Source organism: Coregonus lavaretus (genome assembly GCF_964263955.1).
Source record: "Coregonus lavaretus genome assembly, chromosome: 26".
NCBI lineage: Eukaryota > Metazoa > Chordata > Actinopteri > Salmoniformes > Salmonidae > Coregonus > Coregonus lavaretus.
In genome coordinates this window covers 42,436,243-42,443,679 of record NC_140013.1, presented here as the reverse complement: position 1 = coordinate 42,443,679, position 7,437 = coordinate 42,436,243, and the positions used below count along the sequence as shown (strand labels likewise).

General features: G+C 41.3%; 1 protein-coding gene across 2 annotated transcripts in view; it reads left to right on the top strand.

Moving 5' to 3' along the window:
- The first annotated feature begins 6,350 nt into the window (after window positions 1-6,350).
- The window catches only part of rcbtb2 (regulator of chromosome condensation (RCC1) and BTB (POZ) domain containing protein 2), a 42,307-nt gene continuing 41,220 nt past the window's right edge, over window positions 6,351-7,437 (top strand). For both annotated transcript variants that reach the window (XM_084143100.1, XM_084143102.1), the window contains exon 1: window positions 6,351-6,519. The gene's annotated coding sequence lies outside the window, so the exon portion shown is untranslated. The remainder of the gene's footprint in view (window positions 6,520-7,437) is intronic.

The window sequence follows — 7,437 nt, the reverse complement described above, 5'->3', positions numbered from 1 at the left end:
CTAGAAACACTTGACTTTCAGTCTCCTTGGTTGGTAGTTTAATAATAACACCCCGCCCATTTCGTTTTCCAGTAAAGTCCTTTTAAAGGTAAATGTGAAAAAACACCAGGATAGCATCTCCCCCCAGCTTTACTGGTTGCCAATGGCACGAAGTCAAGAGAACGTGTTTAAACGTGTTTAAACGTGTCTGTGTGTCCTGTATTTCTGCATTTCATAGAGACTTGCTCACTGACTTTCCATTTTCAAAACTTTGTTTATTTGTTGGTGAGACAAATATTTTTTTACAACTCAGTTTAAAATCAGTCAATAAATCAATACATTGTTGTTATTATTATGAACTCTGGTGCCTGGTTTATGACTTCAGTCGGAGACTTTCTCTGCACACAGTTTTTTTCCAGGATGGAAAAATTCATACAGATCCAAAGTAAACAACCAGATGAAAACCCCGGACCTAAGGCCTATAAGGGCGGCAGCTAGCTTAGTGGGTAAGTAGCGTTGTGCCAGTAACTGAAAGGTCGCTGGTTCTAATCCCCGAGCCGACTAGGTGAAAAATCTGTCGATGTGCCCTTGAGCAAGGCACTTAACCCTAATCGCTCTGGATAAGAGCGTCTGCTAAATGACGTAAATGTAAATGTATAAGGACCATTGCCTAGTCAGTAGTTCAAAATACATGTTTGTGCATCTTTATTTAACTAGGCAAGTCAGTTAAGAACAAATTCTTATTTACAATGACGGCCAAACCCGGACGACGCTGGGCCAATTGTGCGCCGACCTATGGGACTCCCAATCACGGCCGGTTGTGATACAGCCTGGAATCGAACCAGGGGGTCAATAGTGACGCCTCAAGCACTGAGATGCAGTGCCTTAGACCGCTGCGCCACTCGGGAGCCCAATATATTTCAGTTATTTATAATAATAATATGCCATTTAGCAGACGCTTTTATCCAAAGCGACTTACAGTCGTGCGTGCATAAAATGTTTTGTGTATGGGTGGTCCCGGGGATCGAACCCACTACCTTGGCGTTACAAGCGCCGTGCTCTACCAGCTGAGCTACAGAGGACCACTATTTATTTCTAATACTTTTGCAAAGATTTATAAAAACCTGTCTTTGCTTTGTCATTATGGGGTATTGTGTGTAGATTGGTGAAGGAAAAAAAGCAATTGAATCCATTTTAGAATAAGGCTGTAACGTAATAAAATGTGGAAAAAGGGGAAGGGGTCTGAATACTTTCCAAATGCACTGTATGTGGCCACTCCCCCCTGCACCACCCACCTCCTCCACCCCACGCCCACCTGCCCGCCTTCATCCCCCACCCCGCCATGTTGCCCCCCCCACCCCACCTCTACACAGGCATGGCGGGGGGCGTGGGAGACATGAGCTCCCAGTATATACCACAGTACCACCCAGCACACATTTACTCAGAGCAGGGTGAGTATATACACTACATAGTATACACTACATAGTATACACTACACACTACACGCTACATAGTATACACTACACAGTATACACTACACAATACACAGTATACACTACACAATACATAGTATACACTACATAGTATACACTATACACTACATAGTATACACTATACACTACATAGTATACACTACACACTACATAGTATACACTACACACTACATAGTATACACTACATAGTATACATTATAGACTACGTAGTATACACTATACACTACATAGTATACACTACATAGTATACATTATCGACTACATAGTATACATTATATACTACATACAGTGCATTTGGAAAGTATTCAGACCCCTTCCCCTTTTCCACATTTTGTTACGTTACAGCCTTATTCTAAAATGGATTCAATTGCTTTTTTTCCTTCACCAATCTACACACAATACCCCATAATGACAAAGCAAAGACAGGTTTTTATAAATGTTTGCAAAAGTATTAGAAATAAATAGTGTTCCTCTGTAGCTCAGCTGGTAGAGCGCGGCGCTTGTAACGCCAAGGTAGTGGGTTCGATCCCCGGGACCACCCATACACAAAAATGTATGCACGCATGACTGTAAGTCGCTTTGGATAAAAGCGTCTGCTAAATGGCATATTATTTATTATTATAAGTCTTCTCATGCTTTGTTGATTTCAAAAAAGCTTTTGGCTCAATTTGGCATGAGGGTCTGCTATACAAATGTATGGAAAGTGGTGTTGGGGGGAAAACATACGACATTATAAAATCCATGTACACAAACAGGTGTGCGGTTAAAATTAGCAAAAACACACACCTATGACTTGTCTGTAAAAAGGGGAAATATATTATGTTATGGTTACCAAAAGGGGAAATATATTATGTTATGGTTACCAAAAGGGGAAATATATTATGGTATGGTTACCAAAAGGGGAAATATATTATGTTATGGTTACCAAAAGGGGAAATATATTATGTTATGGTTACCAAAAGGGGAAATATATTATGTTATGGTTACCAAAAGGGGAAATATATTATATCATGGTTACCAAAAGGGGAAATATATTATATCATGGTTACCAAAAGGGGAAATATATTATATCATGGTTACCAAAAGGGGAAATATATTATGGTATGGTTACCAAAAGGGGAAATATATTATGTTATGGTTACCAAAAGGGGAAATATATTATATCATGGTTCCCAAAAGGAGAAATATATTATGTTATGGTTACCAAAAGGGGAAATATATTATATAATGGTTACCAAAAGGGGAAATATATTATATCATGGTTACCAAAAGGGGAAATATATTATATCATGGTTACCAAAAGGGGAAATATATTATATCATGGTTACCAAAAGGGGAAATATATTATATCATGGTTACCAAAAGGGGAAATATATTATGTTATGGTTACCAAAAGGGGAAATATATTATGTTATGGTTACCAAAAGGGGAAATATATTATGTTATGGTTACCAAAAGGGGAAATATATTATGTTATGGTTACCAAATGGGAAGAAAAAAAGATTGGGCCAAGATTCTCTTAAAGATACTGTAAGTATCTCTCAATAACCCTGCACTGACATGTACAGTCATGGTCAAAAGTTTTGAGAATGACACAAATATTAATTTTCACAAAGTCTGCTGCCTCAGTTTTTATGATGGCAATTTGCATATACTCCAGAATGTTATGAAGAGTGATCAAATGAATTGCAATTAATTGCAAAGTCCCTCTTTGCCATGAAAATGAACTTAATCCCCAAAAAACATTTCCACTGCATTTCAGCCCTGCCACAAAAGGACCAGCTGACATCATGTCAGTGATTCTCTCATTAACACAGGTGAGAGTGTTGACGAGGACAAGGCTGGAGATCACTCTGTCATGCTGATTGAGTTAGAATAACAGACTGGAAGCTTTAAAAGGAGGGTGGTGCTTGAAATCATTGTTCTTCCTCTGTTAACCATGGTTACCTGCAAGGAAACACGTGCCGTCATCATTGCTTTGCACAAAAACGGCTTCACAGGCAAGGATATTGCTGCTAGTAAGATTGCACCTAAATCAACCATTTATCGGATCATCAAGAACTTCAAGGAGAGAGGTTCAATTGTTGTGAAGAAGGCTTCAGGGCGCCCAAGAAAGTCCAGCAAGCGCCAGGACCGTCTCCTAAAGTTGATTCAGCTGCGGGATCGGGGCACCACCAGTGCAGAGCTTGCTCAGGAATGGCAGCAGGCAGGTGTGAGTGCATCTGCACGCACAGTGAGGCGAAGACTTTTGGAGGATGGCCTGGTGTCAAGAAGGGCAGCGAGGAAGCCACTTCTCTCCAGGAAAAACATCAGGGACAGACTGATATTCTGCAAAAGGTACAGGGATTGGACTGCTGAGGACTGGGGTAAAGTCATTTTCTCTGATGAATCCCCTTTCGAATTGTTTGGGGCATCCGGAAAAAAAGCTTGTCCGGAGAAGACAAGGTGAGCGCTACCATCAGTCCTGTGTCATGCCAACAATAAAGCACCTGAGACCATTCATGTGTGGGGTTGATTCTCAGCCAAGGGAGTGGGCTCACTCACAATTGTGCCTAAGAACACAGCCATGAATAAAGAATGGTACCAACACATCCTCCAAGAGCAACTTCTCACAACCATCCAAGAACAGTTTGGTGACGAACAATGCCTTTTCCAGCATGATGGAGCACCTTGCCATAAGGCAAAAGTGATAACTAAGTGGCTCGGGGAACAAAACATCGACATTTTGGGTCCATGGCCAGGAAACTCCCCAGACCTTAATCCCATTGAGAACTTGTGGTCAATCCTCAAGAGGCGGGTGGACAAACAAAAACCCACAAATTCCGACAAACTCCCAAGCATTGATTATGCAAGAATGGGCTGCCATCAGTCAGGATGTGGCCCAGAAGTTAATTGACAGCATGCCAGGGCGGATTGCAGAGGTCTTGAAAAAGAAGGGTCAACACTGCAAATATTGACTCTTTGCATAAACTTAATGTAATTGTCAATAAAAGCCTTTGACACTTATGGAATGCTTGTAATTATACTTCAGTATACCATAGTAACATCTGACAAAAATATCTAAAAACACTGAAGCAGCAAACTTTGTGAAGACCAATACTTGTGTCATTCTCAAAACATTTGACCATGACTGTATTTTAGGCAATACTGTATATAAACCCTGGATTGCTGATGTATTGGCCATTGAGAGGCTTTGAAGCCAACGGTCGGCCATATTGACACTCCCCAGTAGCAGCAGTCCTCCCTAGGAATGAATGGAATTCTACAGTATTTCAATTAAATGTTTCAAGGACAAAATTACATTTATTTAAGTATTGTTTTGTTGAATCTATGAATTATGAATCTAAAAAAAATGATACATTTACAACTGCCAGGTCGCAGTTGTAAATGAGAACTTGTTCTCAACTGGCTTACCTGGTTAAATAAAGTTTTTTTTTTTTTTTTTTTTTTTTTTTTAAATAAGGCAAATGTGTTGATATAACTTTTTTTATTTTTATGTTTAGCTCACATAATTTAAAAGTATGCATTAAGGTGTCTGTAATAGAATAAACGTGGCAAAAACGAATGTAGACATGAATAAATTCATTTCTATAGCTTCCAAAACAGCCCCCTTATGTCATCTAGTGTATATATAAATCACTTATTTTAGGCTACTGGAAAGGAATGATTTCAAATAAAACCTGTAGCAGTGTTGCCCATCAATCACCGTTTGCTGACGAATAAAACCTGTAGCAGTGTTGCCCATCAATCACCGTTTGCTGACGAATAAAACCTGTAGCAGTGTTGCCCATCAATCACCGTTTGCTGACGAATGCGCAGAACGGATGTGCTTGAATGTTGCTAGTGCTACGTTCACGAGTCAGTAAAAAGAGAACGCCCACCGATCAAGAAATGAACTCGGCAGTCAACTTGTACTGTCTGAATAGTAGTGATGGGATGTTCCCCTCTTTTTACTGACTCTGATCTTTTCGACTCGTTCAGTTAAAAGAACGAATCTTTCGACTCATTTCGTTCATTTGAGTCAGTAATGCCCAGAGCACGCAGGACCCCCTACCGGTGAATGATGAACTCACACCTGCCTGCTGCCAACTCTGTAGCTCAATTGGTAGAGCATGGCGCTTGTAACGCCAGGGTAGTGGGTTCGATCCCCGGGACCACCCATACGTAAAAATGTATGCACACATGACTGTAAGTCGCTTTGGATAAAAGCGTCTGCTAAATGGCATATTATTTATATTATCAAACTCGTCATGATTTTACAAGCCTCTCGTTCACCACAAGGGGTTTATTGTAGCTGTTATTTGTGACTGAGACTTGTAAAAGTGTGCTTTAAACAATGTACATGTATTTATCGCTAGGCATACAAATAAATAGTATTTATTGATACATTTGAAACAAGGTCTAGTTGTGGCCGCAACCGGACTAGTTTGTGAACGACTCTTGGCGGAATGCATTGCTTGACTGCTATTAGGGTGATAAAGCACAATATCGTTCCAACTGCAGCACCCCAAACGATTCGTTCTCGAGTTCGTTGAGCAAAGGGAGGTATGTTTAGTGTATGTTTTGGTTCTACAAAGCTGTGTCCATCCTAACATTCAATTAATTGCATCCATTCTTGCACCATGCGATCATTTGTCAGTTCTAAACATGTATTATTCTTCTCTATGCTGTCTGCAGCATGATCTATTTTCCTGCACGCAGATATGACAGCCAGCTGTTGGTCGGAGCACATCTCCGGAGCGTGTATTTAACCCTGCTGTGGGATGAATTGGGGCCAGACAGCAGGTCAAACGAACGACTCACTCAGAAAAATGAATCATGACTCTCGAGTCAGTAAAAAGAGTCGTTCGCGAACTGCACATCACTGCTGAATAGCAAAGAAGCTTCCTCGGCCAGAGAAGGGGATCGGCACGGTTGGTTAGCTAGCACCTGTCTTCCGGAAATCTGATCGCTTTTACTCGATTTGCCATATGAAAATGTTAAGGAGTCGCCGATATCGCTGTCTGACACAACGACATCGTTGACGAATAGCACAACAACGCCGGTGGTAAGCTATGCTAGCTAGCTAGCGTACGCTACTTTAGCTTATTTTAGAAAACAATACCTTCGGCATCCTTGTCTGAGTCTTGTTGACGTTGGTGACAGTCAGCTAGTCATAGCAGGAACCTCTACAATGACAGTCAATAACTAAGCAGTTTTTTTAGTGTGTTGTTGTTGGCGTTAATTTAACCCACCACAGTTTCTAAATGACGTGTTTCTGCGGCTGAGTTTAGCTAAGCCAACGTCGCCATGACATCGCCTACAAGTGTGATCGGGGATTTCAGTTTCTGCATATCTTCATACTGTAACTGTCCTTAGCCACAGTAGCTAACGTTTGGGAAATAGTGTTCGGGATAAAACTCAACGATTTCCGATGGGGTTGAGCGGCGACTAGAGTGGGTAGACTGGAGCTCCGTTACACAGGGAATAGATAGCCTCTACGGATCCGAGAGTAGAAGACTGGAGCTCCGTTACACAGGGAATAGATAGCCTCTACGGATCCGAGAGTAGAAGACTGGAGCTCCGTTACACAGGGAATAGATAGCCTCTACGGATCCGAGAGTAGAAGACTGGAGCTCCGTTACACAGGGAATAGATAGCCTCTACGGATCCGAGAGTAGAAGACTGGAGCTCCGTTACACAGGGAATAGATAGCCTCTACGGATCCGAGAGTAGAAGACTGGAGCTCCGTTACACAGGGAATAGATAGCCTCTACGGATCCGAGAGTAGAAGACTGGAGCTCCGTTACACAGGGAATAGATAGCCTCTACGGATCCGAGAGTAGAAGACTCCTCTCTTGGCTCTAACATGTAGGCTCCCCTTTTGAGAACAGTCCAATCACAAGTCAGACTGTTGAATAAACTTCATTTGAATGTACTTTTACCTGTTGTCTGCTGATTTTAGACTTTATGTAGGAGGTAATCT